This window comes from Anser cygnoides, chromosome 2 (genome assembly GCF_040182565.1).
Source record: "Anser cygnoides isolate HZ-2024a breed goose chromosome 2, Taihu_goose_T2T_genome, whole genome shotgun sequence".
NCBI classification, from domain to species: Eukaryota; Metazoa; Chordata; class Aves; order Anseriformes; family Anatidae; genus Anser; species Anser cygnoides.
Window position 1 is genome coordinate 128,913,510 of NC_089874.1, and position 14,043 is coordinate 128,927,552.

At 39.9% G+C, this 14,043-nt stretch overlaps 1 long non-coding RNA gene across 1 annotated transcript; it reads right to left on the reverse strand.

Moving 5' to 3' along the window:
- Positions 1 to 6,667: 6,667 nt before the first annotated feature.
- Positions 6,668 to 8,735, reverse strand: LOC125184436 (uncharacterized). Its single transcript, XR_007168417.2, has 3 exons — positions 8,660 to 8,735; positions 7,913 to 8,364; positions 6,668 to 7,413 (listed from the first exon to the last, which is right to left on the reverse strand). It is a non-coding gene; the product is annotated as an uncharacterized lncRNA (long non-coding RNA).
- Between the last annotated feature and the right edge of the window lie 5,308 nt (positions 8,736 to 14,043).

Consider the following 14,043-nt stretch of genomic DNA (forward strand, 5'->3'; position numbering starts at 1 on the left):
CTTCTTTATACATCACGATAGTCCCAAGTTCTCCTTTATCTACAGTGTATTTATTACTGGTGCTGGCGCTTTTGGCAGCAAAATGCATGGTTTTAGACTGAATATACTCTCAGTTTTCTATGAGAAAATAGGATCCTAAATATTCAAGACTAAAATCCCTTTATTGCTTCCTACACTTTCATTGTTTGTTCATCTGAAATCCTGAGAAGGGACTAGGGGAAGGCAGGGTGGAAGAGTATTATCTCTATCTTGAAGAAAATTACTTTTTTTTTTTTCTGTTATTTGGAAGAAGACCTCAAACTTTGCACATTATCTTGGAAGCAGATCTCTGGGGAAATATGAGCTTCTGAGAAGCCTGAGCATCGGACTTTCAGCCCCAGGGCCTCCAGGTTGTCTGCCTGCCTGCCAGATGCCAGGAATCTGGAGCGTGAGTTGTGCTGGAGGAAGATTAGTTTCTGGTGAAACAAAACAAATTTGTTTTGATGACTTTTTTTTTTTTCTTTTCCTCTCACCGAACTGACAAATTCCAACTAAAAGTATTTCTTTGTTGTATCTCTGCCCAACTCTTAGCCCTCATTTTCTTTCATGAGAGAAAAACTGCATATTGTGCTGCCTTTTGTTGTTCTCCTTTTGCTTTCTTCTTATGTCTTATCATTCCCTCTTCTGTGCTATGGAAGAAGAAAGCTACATGGAAGATGAGTTGGCAACAAAGGCATCTGTGGCTCTTTATATTACACTAATACAAACACACACAAACCTAATTACTTAAGTTTCATTTCCCATTTTATGCCAGTAAATTCTAGTGGATATAAATTCAGCCTTATTCTAAATCTTGGAATGGATCCTTTGGGAAGTCACATAGATTATTTTCATAAAGCTTAAGCAGATCTTCAGTACCCTGCCACAGATACTGTGAACCTCTCTGTTTTGCCATCAGTCAGAGAGCCTTCAAGAGAAGTGAATTCCTGTTAGCTTGTCCCCTTCTTAACTTGTAGACTTCTATTTTTTTCCCCCAATTCAAACATCCTCTCTTTCTTGTTGAAGATACTCTCTTGATTATAGTTATGAAAATGGGTTCTCACTCATTTGGTCATTCTAACCCACTGTAGCAGGGGGTGGGAGATGCAGGGAAGCATATGAATTGATTATAGACACATTTCATACCATCACAGGCCACTTCAGACAAAACAAACAAACCCCCACTTCACCTAGGTGTAAAGTTCAAACAATAGATTTTTATATGTTCTTTCTGTTCCCTGACTACTCTTAAACTTCAGCTGCCACTCAGCTCATGCATTGTGCCTGACCTTGTCATTTTAATCTAACTGCAAATTGAAAACAAATGTTTTTTTTTCTTTTTGTTTTGTTTTGTTTTGTATGTCCATTACATCTTACAAGAAGTATTTTAATAAGTTAAATAAAAATAATAAACAGTTTCTTCCTGTTTTGACTACTGTCAGACCTGGGTAAGAGGGACAACATTCAACAGAATTGTTTTAATTATCCTACTAATATTCAATGTGCCATTTGATGGCATTGGTGAGCTCACCTGATGTAGCACAGATAGCACTGATTTATGAAGCCATAATTGGGTTTCCAATAAACATTTGTCAAAATAATGTATTCATTCAAACCAAAGCCTTCTTTATTTATTCATATAAAAGAGCACTTAACTTTCAACAAAGAATTGCCTGCCATCAAAAACACTCCATAAATGGAGGAAATTTATGAAGACACAGTACCAGAGGGTGATCAGTGGAAGACTAAAGTTCACTTTAACCCTTCAGAGTGCTGAGTCCCACCTCTTGCTTGTTACTCGGAGTATGCATACTTCTTCCTAAAAGTCCAGAGCCCAGACATTAACCTTTGTATATTTATATATTAAAGTGTCAGCTCTCTTTTTACCGTAGAGTTTTACATCTCAAAGACTGTTTCAAAGCTAAGATCTCTCATTTTTATTATGTAGTGTAGAAGCATGCAAACATCTCAAAGGTAGCTGGTTTTAGAATTGCCTATAGTCTGCCCAAAATTTTTGCCATGTACATATTCTTCTGAAAAAAGATAAGCTCCTGGAGGTTAAACAACTTATCTTGTCTGAACCTGAGCCAGTACATGTACTTGTCATTCATTCCAGCTGAAGAATTTTCCTGTTCTGTCTCTCTGTGCTCTTCTGTATTTCCTAGAACTTTAGCTTTAATTTACAGATTTTTAACAGAATAGCAAAGTAACTGGGCTGTACAAGTGATATATGAGTGAAGTAAAGATGGCCCATTGGGATGCATCGTCACCAGAAAAAAATAAAATATTTTGCCTCCAATTATCTAGCATATAACAAATAGGAGTCATAGTGAAGATCCCCACTGTGGGGGTCTTACATTCATTAGTTTAGTGAAATACATACCTTGGTGGGATAAGCAATTATGTTTTAAAATTACCTTAACCTGTTAACACCTGTTGAAACTACAAACTGCACTGGCCTTCTGGTGATTACATGTTGATTCTGGGTTATATATATGTTTCTGTTTTCAGTTAACTTTTTATTTTTTGAGTGCATACAGCTGTAAATAGTAGAGCAGAGTGAGAAAGAATAGTAAGGCACATTCTGAGGTACTTTCATGCCTCGGAAACTCTCATTTAATTGATTTTGCTAATCTCAGTAAGAGGTTTTGATCTTTATTGCTATTATTGTTACTATTACTGTCTCTTTGTCCAGAAGTCCAGGATGACAATACGTGGAAGAATGTATATCTATTGGAACACAAATAAAACAAAAAGTTGGTAGTAAAGCCCTTTTGTAATTTGCCTTCTCAACACTTATAAGTGATCTTAAGTCTCTTTGATTAAGCACAGTTTTTTTTTTTTTTTTTTTTTTTTTAAACGGCGGCCTAGAGACATCTTGGAAAAGAGATGTTTACCCATTTGGGAGTAGGTCAACTGCTGAGAATCAAGGTATAAATGTCCCTGGACAATTCCTGGTTGCTGTGATAGAGAAAGTAAATGACAAAGCTACAGGTTTGAAGGTCACTTGCAAAGATGAATGCATGATGATGGTGAGGAAGACAGAAAAGCGAGACAGTTTGAGCTAGCGCTTTTCAATCTTTTTCCACATAGCACACTCCACATACTAGATCAAACTTAATGTCTGTTGTACTGTAACAGAGCAGAAAGGGACCTCAGATGTCATACTGTAGTTTGTTTGTCTTAGAGGAACACTACTGTGTCATTCCTGGCAGAAACAGATTTCTAACTTGTTCTGAAAAATACAACATCCCAGGCAATCTCTCACAGATCTTCACAGCCTTGTTGGCCAGAAACCTGCTATGTCCAGACTCTTTACTGCAGTCTGAGCCCCTTGTTGCCCTCCCTGCCTTGCAGAGCAGACGGTTTCCTTCTTCTGAAAAACAGTATTTTACATATTTATATATAAGATCATTATCACATTCTCAGGCTTCTCTAAGTGCCAAAAACACAAAGCCACTTAATTGTGTACATCTTATCTTCTAGACTGCCAGTCCTTCCTGCTGCTTTCTCTGCCAGTTGATCCATTTCCCCCTGAAATGCAGCACCAACAATTCTGCAGTAGTCTAGTGCTGCTGAATATATCACATACATTACTTATGCCCACGTGCTATATTCCTATTTTACATGATAATTCCAGCTTTTGTCTTTTTAATCATAGAATGGCTTAGGTTGAAAGGGACCTTAAAGACCATCTAACTCCAAACCCTCTGTCATAGGCAGGGATGCCACCCACTAGGTCAGGTTGTTCAAAGCCCCATCCAGCCTGGCCTTGAACACCTCCAGGGATGGAGCATCCACAGCTTCTCTGGGCAACCTGTGCCAGTACCTCATCACCCTTACAGTGAAGAATTTCCTCCTAATGTCTAATCTAAGTCTGTCCTCTTAGTTTAAGGTCATCTCCCCCTTGTCCTATCATTATCTACCTGAGTAAAGAGTCTTTTTCCATCCTTTTTATAGGACCCCTTTAAGTACTGAAAGGCCGCGATGAGGTTTCCCCAGAGCCTTCTCTTCTTCAGGCTGAACTTGATGAGCTCTCTCAGCCTTTCCTCATAGGAGAATTGCTCCAGCCCTCTGATCATCTTTGTAGCCTTCTTCTGGACTCGTTCTAACATGTCCACACATTTCTTGTGCTGGTGGCCCCAGACTTGGATGCAGCACTCCAGGTACAGCCTCACTAGGGCAGAGCAGAGGGGGACAGTCACCTCCCTCAACCTGCTGGTCACACCTCTCTTGATGCAGCCCAGGACACAGTTGGCCTTCTGGGCTTTAAGCACGCATTGCTGGCTCATGTTGAGCTTTTCATCCACCACAACCCCCATGTCCTTCTCTGCAGGGCGAGAGAACTCGGTGAGTTCTTCTCCCAGCCTGTGCTCATGTCTGGGATTGCCCTGACCCAGGTGCAACACCTTGCACTTGGACTTGCTGAACCTCACACGGTTCATGTGGGCCCACTTCTCCAGCCTGTCCAGGTCCCTTTGAACGGCACCACCTCCTTCTGTTGCATCAACTGCACCACTCAGCTTGGTGTCATCTGCAAACTTGCTGAGGGTGCACTCAATCCCATAATCTATGCCATTGATGAAGATATTGAAAAGCACCAGTCCCAAGACAGAACCCTGAGGGACACTGCTCATCAGCGGCTTCCACCTGGACATAGAACCAGTGACCACTACATCTTTAGTGAACATTATTCATCTGAAAACTGAATTTACCTGGTTTATGTTATGCTGTGTATGCCAATACAGAGACTGTATTCTGTTGATAGTTTTGTTAACCATCGGGTCTTCTACTGTTTGAACTGAATGAAAATGCATAGTAAGAAGAACAAGTACTTTTGTAATCTGGGCTCTGGATAAGGGTGTCAGGTACAACTGAACCCGAGAAGATTACATACTGCAGGTCTCTTCTATGCTGTTCTAGGTTGTTTTGCAGTGCTAAAGTCATTCCCAAACTTAGAATTAAAAGGGTAAATCTTATTCAACTCTCATTTGCTTTTGTCTGCAATCCAAAGCAGCACAGCACTGCCTCACATAGCTGTGTACTGATTTGCCAGTCACAAGCATGCAGCAGCATTATCGGGGTGATGCTGGTTGTAGGCTGGGATTTCTGTTTTCTGCCATAGATGGCTAATTCAGTTTGGACATTAAGTTGTCTTGGGTCCTCTACATAGAGAAAAACCACACCCAAATGACAGTCATTTTGTCTACCCTGCCACCTGTCTAAGATTGGATCAACCTCCTTTAGAAAAGCCCTTTCTCATTAACTACAGAGGAGTTGTTGACCACTAGCTTTGAAAGGGCACAGTTTAGGTGGGTAAAGTTAGGTGACATAACTTACTCTTCGTAGCTCTACTACAAATAGCAGAACTGCAGTAAATTGTCAGCAAGTTGTCTACATAAGGAGCATAGGGATATCAGTTGATTATTTTTACTATTGAAAAGCTTAAAACTGAATGATGGGAGTACATCTTTCTCCTATAGACAGACTTTTCTGAGATCCCTTGAATCTCACCTGCTGCTTCTGCATAATGGGTTGTATTTAGTATTTCAGATTGCCTCATTAAATCCTTCACACCATTTCTGAAGATAATGTTGAAATAGGCAACCTTCCTTGGAAACTTAGTCTTAATGTTTCCACGGTAATAAAGAACCATCAAGTATTTTAAAGTTAAATGAGTATTAACTTTTACTAGGTTTTGCTTAGGCATAAATTGATGATATTACCCTGTCATATTTTCTCAGCTGAGGAAAAAAATTAAAAGGAATTTAACCTTAGAGAATTTGCCCTTGGTTCTCCACCATGGCACCAACTACATGATCTTAACCAAGTGTGACCTAAACAGCTTGCAAAGCTAAAAGACAGTTACACAGACACAGGGGAAGACACGCCACAGCATAGAAAAAGTCTCTTAATAACAAATTCTTAAATGAAAATATCAGAATCTGCATAAGCTAAAGAGCTTGGGCTCTGGCAACCACTTATCATAATCAACAGCTTTTTAAAAAAAGCATAATATAAGCAAAGTTATTTTTCAAGTTTACTGTCTACTTCTACTATTCTCTTAAAAAGTCTGGTGAATTTTATAAAAATAAATAAGCATGGAAGTTTCAAACTACTGTGTGTAAAAAGCAAATATCAAGTTATAATTAGTGATTTAATGCCTATAATTATAATCAGTCTGCAGCAACAATTGTAGCTATCAGTAACTAATTTATGGCTTTCTTTGAAAAATGAAAAGCTCCAAAGCCCCCTCTAGCTTATGTTCTCCCAGCCAAAGAAATAATGTTTATATGTATGTACTTAGCATTATAATTAAAGCAGCTGGGCGTGACTTTCCTCAGAAAGAAAAAAACAAAACAAGCTCAAGTAATATTTTTTGGTAATGAGGGCTTGTGCATGAGAGAATAAAAGGAATAACTCACTGGCCTTGTCATGGGCAATAACTTTTCAGCCCACCAAACATGGCTGGGCCTCTGAAGTTCAGCAGTTAACACACTCCACATGTAAGAAGGATGGCCCTTTGTTTGCTGTTATATGGCTAACTATGCTTGGGTATCTTGGGAAAGGATGAGGCAAGTTTTCAGCTCAACCACTTAAACAGAATCCCACCAAAATACTAAGCCTTCCATTTACAGCTTCCTTTTATTAATAAAATGTGCAAACACATGATTGTCAAAGCAATGGTTTATTTGCTGTTCACAGGAGTCCCATTAATATTGTGCCAGTGGTAGCTTATGTATGTGTCAGAAAGCCATGCACTGAGCAAAAAATTCTACATATTTAAGATCTCTAGCTGACTTTATTATTATTTTTTTTCTTAGCAGATTAGAGAGAACCCATAGTTACTGATATGGTTTGCTGTAGCTAATCTCAGCAAGCTAATGGATGTTGCTCAGTGAAATAAACCACTCAACTCAGGATGGTACCATGTTAAAACAAACAAACAAACAAACAAAAAAAAAAAACCAAAAAAAACCTGTTTCATAATTTTTGGAAGACTGGGATCTCCACCAGCAGGCCTTAAAGGTCACAGCCATTCATTAACAGCAGTTACAGTTTCCTACTACTTGCTCTAGAAGCAGGTTCTCAGCAGGTGTAATTCACCACTGCTCTATCATATAGCAGCATGAGCACAGCTTGATAATACAAATACAACATCCATCTTATATCAAGGTATACCTTGAAATGGCAAGCAGTTAGAAAAATTGCAGAAGAAAATTGCCTATAGCTTGTCCCTTTGTCCATTCTCACTTCTCTATTTTCTGAGGTCCTACCTGGTGCTGCTTCAGGAGTTCTCTGCTGCTGCTACTGTCCATTGATAAGCACCTTTGTGTAATACCCAGACAGCCCATACATAGGGAGACCAAATGGCAGCATGATTTTGTATATAGCCTAAGAAATACATAGGAATATGGGAAAGAGAAGGAAGAGGCAGGTTAGTCCCTGCCCAGTCCCAGCCTAGAGCCCCTGTTCCAGCTCAGCCTCCACTAGACCTTCTCTGGTGGCTATGGACATGGCAGAAGCCTCACTCCCGTGCAGGGGGAAAGTGTGCCGGTTTGTGCCCATTGTCTCTTGTCCTGCCCACAGGCACCACTGAACAGAGCCTGGCTCCATCTGTTTTGCACCTTCCTTTCACTTATTTATAGACACTGATGGGGTATTTCCCCTGCACCATCTTTCTCTCCTGCAGGCTGAGCAGTCCTGGCTCTCAGCCTCTCCTCACAGGAGAGGTGCTCCAGTCCCCTCACCCCCTTAGTGGCCGTCCACTTCAGGTACTGGGCAGCCCGAACTGGAAGCAGTATGCCAGGTGTGGCCTCACCAGTGCTGAGCAGGGGGGAAGGGAACACCTGGCAGCACTGTACCTCATGCAGCCCAGGATACCGTTACCCACCTCAGCAGCAAGGGCACGTTGCTGACTCATGTCGGTGTCCACCGGGATTCCCAGGGCCTTTCCTGCCAGGCTGCTTTCCAACTTGCCTGGGGTTGTTTCTCCCCAGGTGCAGGGTTGTGCACTTCCTCTTGTTGGGCTTCATGGGGTTCCTGTCAGCTGACTTGGGGCATCAGTAAGTAAAGATGAGATAAGGTGTGCTGTGTTGGGACATGCTAGTTAGTCCTGCCTGCTATTCTTAGAGCCGCACTCATTTGCAGGTGTGGTCGAATTAGTGGCTTATCTGAACAGAAACAAAGCTCTTCATCTGTCCTGCCACCTTCTTTCATATCCATCTGAATTCTCCCCAGCTAAGAGGGGTTGTCTTCTGTCATCTGAACCTCAAGGCACAGCCAGCTGTGACATTCAGAAATTAGCACGCTGCATCTGGACGGACACAAGTGGCATCGAGTCAACTGCAGGTCAGCAAACAAAACAAAAATAGGAACATTTGAAAAAACTCATTTTGGCAACAATGATCTTGGAAGGGTACTGGTGACAAGTTAAGAGGAAGCATTTTCAGATAGCAACATGGCTCCCAAGCCAGGAACATTGTTGTATGTTACAGCCATAACAGGATGATATCTGAGGAATTTACTTAACAACAGAAAAGAAAAAATTCAGTCTTTGAAAAAAAATCATTCTGATCACATAACAATCACATATGTTTCGATTAACCAGGAAATACGAAGAAATGCAATTCTTACGTACACTTCCTCATTGCCAGAGACTATCATGCGAAAAATATCCTCTCAAAATGTCATTTTGAGCTGGGAGAACCCGGGGAAAAAAAAAAAAAAAAAGAAAAAAGGAAGAAGCACAGCATGAAAACCAACCAACCAACCAACCAACCAACCAAACAGACCTTGAAATATCATTGCAGCCCAGAAGCAGGCTACAGTACTTAGCATCTTTCAGTAAGATTTGAAAACATAATATGGACCCAATTTCCAGAAAGACATATACCTTTTGCAAAGTTTTCAACACCTAAATATTAATAAAAATACCTGTTATAGTCTTCCTCATGTATATGTTGTGAAAAATTGTGGTCTAAACATTGTTCCAATACCACAGAATCCTTTCGAAGATTGCTGTTCCCATACCTATGAAGTAAGGTCAAATATTCACACCTTCATTGTTTCCACAAATGGAAAGTGTCCACAGGAGCTGCAGACTGACTGCACTGTGAAGGCAGGGGCATGGAGACGAGCTCTAAATCCCCTGCAAAGGGGGCCATTAAGAAGCACACTGCAGAGAGATGGATAGCGAACCCCTGGGACTCAGAGAGTTTGTTTGCTGGGGTACAGTGCTGTGTATAAATAAGGGCTTCCAGGCTTCAGCTAAAATACCCCCACAGTGCTTCACTGATCCATGCAGATATACTATATTGAGTCAGTAAATCCAGAATCACTGGCCTCTTTTTAACTTAGCCATTCGTTCCCACAGCTTGGGATGATCTGTGCTAGTTTTAGCTTAAGTCTTTTACATATCCCCCTCCACCCCCATTTACTCTAGGCAATACAGCTGACTGCAAAAAGAGCATCTCTGCCAGTGTCTGTCTTCTGGTGTACAGACAAAGCAAACATGATACTAACCAGAACAGCAGGAAGTACCACAAGATATTCATATATGTTATGAAAACAGATGGTTATTGCTGTGCTGGGAGGGGCAGTATTGTTTACTCTATAAGCAACCATAAGTGTGGGGGCTGCTTTTCATTTTCCTAAGTCTTCCTTGTCATCCTTGCTCTGTTGCCTACCAACTAATCTACTTCATGCGTAAACTATTAATCAGCAGTTATAACATTCATTATGCAGTTGACTGTCTTTATCTAGACACTATTTTCATTTGGAAAACAGTTTCCATTAGAAACACATTCTTAGCAGAATTACCAAAAAGACTTTGCAATCTTTCAAATAGGCATTGGGGCATGGTGTAATGATTTCCTTGCATGGTAATAATGTCAGAAGTTCAGTCAGTGAAGAAAGTATTCTCCATTTTGGAGACTTAGCTGACTAAGTGATTATTAAAGAAAGGAATGTAGTAAAAGGGATGAAATTTTCACAGACTTTTAAAGTAACATTTTGGATCGTGATTCTATTCCCTACTCCCCCTCTAACTGTCAGGGATATATGTGTGTATATATATATATATTTTTTTTTTTTTCTGGTGTACAAAGATGGGAGGCTGACAATGCCAGGGGTAGAGTTTCTCTTTTTATTCACAAAAGTTTACAACACAAGTAATGGAAGTTTTCAACCCACACAGTCCTATCAAGTCAGACTCTTCATTTAATTAACGTTAGCCTGAAAAAACATTAGGTAGCATGAACCTGAATGTTAAAAACTAGTAGAAGAGTTTCTATCTGGCAAGTAGCATCAGTATTACTTATGTCAGTTAGTGTGAAATAAGGAATTATTAGTTTATTTTGTCTTGATTCTGTGGTTAAATATCTCGTTACCCCAGATGAGAATTTCACTGCCACAAACAAGAAGGCAGCAAGGTTCTAGTGAGGTACTTGACTCATGGGGCTTGAACGCAACCTTAGCTAAGCAGTAAAGGTTCAGTACATAAATACAGGTTGAAGGATATTGATTTACCTGAAAAATTAGAGAGTTATTCTAGGGTTATGTAAGCATCTCTGGATTATTAGAGAAGGATGTTTCAGTCCTCTGTTACCCAAGGCTTGGCTTTGGTATGATCAAGCACAGATCAGTTGTTTGAACAGAATAATCATTTAAGTGATGGTTGTTTAAGATTACTGTGTTACCGAGTAAACCCCCTGCCTAGGTAGATGAATTGTAGGTCTGGCCTCCCTTTAAACCAGAAGAACTGCACTTGAACTTGAAACTGGCATAACATTTTATTTCTCAATCTTTTTGTGAAGGGACTGTTTTTGCACGAATATTATGTGATTCTACATCTCTGCAGTGTGCTGACCTCAAATACTGTGCACTGTTCTTATTTCTCATCTCAGAAAAATACAGTATGATTGCAAAATATACCTACAGGGAGATGAGCACAGCCAAAGATATATTACAATGTTCACACAAAAGAACAGACTATATCAAAACTTCTGACTAGAGTGAACTGAAAGATAATATACTATAGGTCTATAAAATTGCTTCTGACATGGAAAAGCAAATAACCACTCCCTATTTGCCTATCTCTTATGATAGGAGAACATGAAGACATTAAATAAAACAGATGTGCCATTTTCAAAACAAAAGGAGAGACTTTTCTATTCTGTGAAACATCTTGCCATAAAATACAGTGGATGTTAAAAAGATTGTACGAGTTTACTCAGCCACTGGGTAAAAGATACAGAAGAGGAATTCTTTAAGGGCTTATTACATATAGATGGTTTTGTCAGGAACTTGTCCCATTTCCTCTCCAGTATAAGACGCCCTTACTTGCAGTACTGTACAAGCATAGGGTATAGTAGAACAGGACCTGGAGACTGAGCACTGTCACTGTTTTTTTCATATAAGGTAGCTATTGGAATTTATAGTCCAGACTTTGATATGCTGTGTTGCACTGTGGCAGAAAACTGCATATACAGAAATCTATATCTTAAGCATGCAGTTGTAATTTGTTAATAATTACTTTAAAATATTAATAGGAATGGATTCTTACAGGCATGCTAGCAGCTTTAAGGACAGCTAAGATATCACACTACCACCTACAGTGGTAGTGAATACACTGTCAGTGTTAAAAAGATGGCAAAAAAAAGCAAACAACCAAACAATTATTATTCTTTTCTCCTAAGGAAAAAATACAGTGGCTTGAATACTTCAGTTCCAATTAATGAACTGACACTACTGAATCTAACTTTCATGGTATCATATTAAGGAAATGGAAATTAAAAAGATCAGCAGAGAAGCAACAATGGCTACTCTTGCCTTCCCTAGAAAACAGGCCATTGTTGTTGTTTGTTACATATGTAGTTTCATCTCATGGAATGCTTTGATCAAAAGTGGCTGTAGCAATGGTGAGTGGAGGAATTATATAACTGGTGCCTCTTCCTCCCTTCCTGAAAATTAAGTCTTCCATTTTCTGTAGTATCCTCTGTAACAATAGTTGTTTTAGAACCTTGTTCGGATTGGAAGGGACCTTAAAGATAATATAATTCCAACCCCCTGCCATGGGCAGGGACACTTCCCACCAGACCAGGCTGCCCAAAGCCCCATCCAGCCTGGCCTTGAACACCTCCAGGGATGGGGCAACCTGTGCCACTGCCTCACCACCCCCACAGTAAAGAATTTCTTCCTGATATCCAATCTAAATCTGCCCTCTTTTAGTTTAAAGCCATTCCCCCTTGTTCTGTCAGTACACTTCCTAACAAAGAGTCCCTCCCCAGCTTTCCTGTAGGCCCATGGAAGGCAGCTGTAAGGCCTCCCCAGAGCCTTCTCTTCTCCAGGCTGAACACACAAACACACACGTAGCACACACACTACTTCTGCTCTTGCCTGTCATTCAGAACTGGAGTCTCTGATGCATTCATGGCAAAGGGTGGTTCAAACTTACATTGGGATCAAGCTGCCACCCTTGTGGTGTACTTTTAAGGCGCTCCTTGAACTGCCCAACCATCTCTTGCATCCCCACCATCATGAACATTCCTGGCAGATAACCCAGGAATTCTGTAGTTGATTTCTCCTTTGAACTAGGCTCCCTCCTATATTTACATTGAATATAAGCCAGAATCTGGAGGTGTTTATCTGAATTCTGGTTATGCATTTTCTAAGGCCGCTTAGAAGAGCTGGGCAAAATAGACTGTAATTAATAAATTAAATATTGCTCTGATGTACATAAAGGAAATAAGAGAAGCCCTGGGAACTATGGGCTGACAATGATGAAATAGTAGCTCACCTTCAATAGAACCGTACCTGAGAAGCTTTCATAGACTTGAAGAAAAGACTTTTATGGATTTATACACGTGAGTGTCTTCAGAGCACTGACACGTGCATACAAGAAAGAGTTAGGCAGATGTAGACTACTACAAACTCAGGAAGAGTGTACAAGCCTCTAAAGGCAGATATACTCCATGGAATAGCGGAGTCACTCACTAAGTCAACTAATTTAAAAAGCAGCAATGTTGAAATAGATTGGAGTCTACTGACCTGGATTTGTAATTGTTAGCCTACAGGAATAGTGAAGAACCTCCGTAGCCAATTATCAGTTTTCTGCTACACACTTTCATCCCTCCATGCACATTTATTTTTGAAATTCTTTAAATGGTAAAGCATAACAAATAACACTCTGACAAGGAGCATGTCTGCCTGCTGATGCAGCTGTTTCCTGTAAAGTTTATTTGTTTTCCCCAAACCTCTGTATTTTCTGAGGCATAATTGTTTTGTTGTTAAAAATGAGGTAAGCAGCAAAAATAAGGCTTATTGATCTAAGTAAGAAAAGTGGCCAACAATATGACTCAATTTATAAAATGAATTTGTTGTCACCAAAGGCTTCCAGATAACAGTTAATTCCGATATATATATATAGAAAGTTATATATATAGAAAGTTATCACTAGTCTAGTGCGATATATATATATATATATAGAAAGTTATATATATAGAAAGTTATCACTAGTCTAGTGAAAGTACGTTAGGAGTCTTCAGTTTTAATTTTCTCTCTGAAGTAATAGAAGAGGCCACTGGCCCTATCAATAATGCAGTTTAATAAAACATTAACAGAGCAGAAATGGAAAGACTTGAACAATATTTTTCTTTAACATGTTTTCCTTCATGAATAAGGGATTTCTTACTAGCATGGGGTTTCCACTTTCAGTAGCATCACCTTCCACTGGGTGCTTCATTTTGGAGAGGAACGTTACCAGAGAGCAGCAGGAACAGAAGTGCGCTACACGAAAAGACCAGCCAGGAGCATGGGGTGAACCTTCTAACTGGGTACAGTCACACAGTAACTGAACAGGGTTGTGTTGGTGATAATGATCACAAACTGTCAAATGACAGTCTCTAAAAAAAAACAAACAACAAAGTAATGATTAGGTTCATTGTCCAGCTAGAGACACCATTCAGGAACACTGGATGAAGGACCACAAACAGGACTACAGCATAGGTCTGATGCCTATCCAGA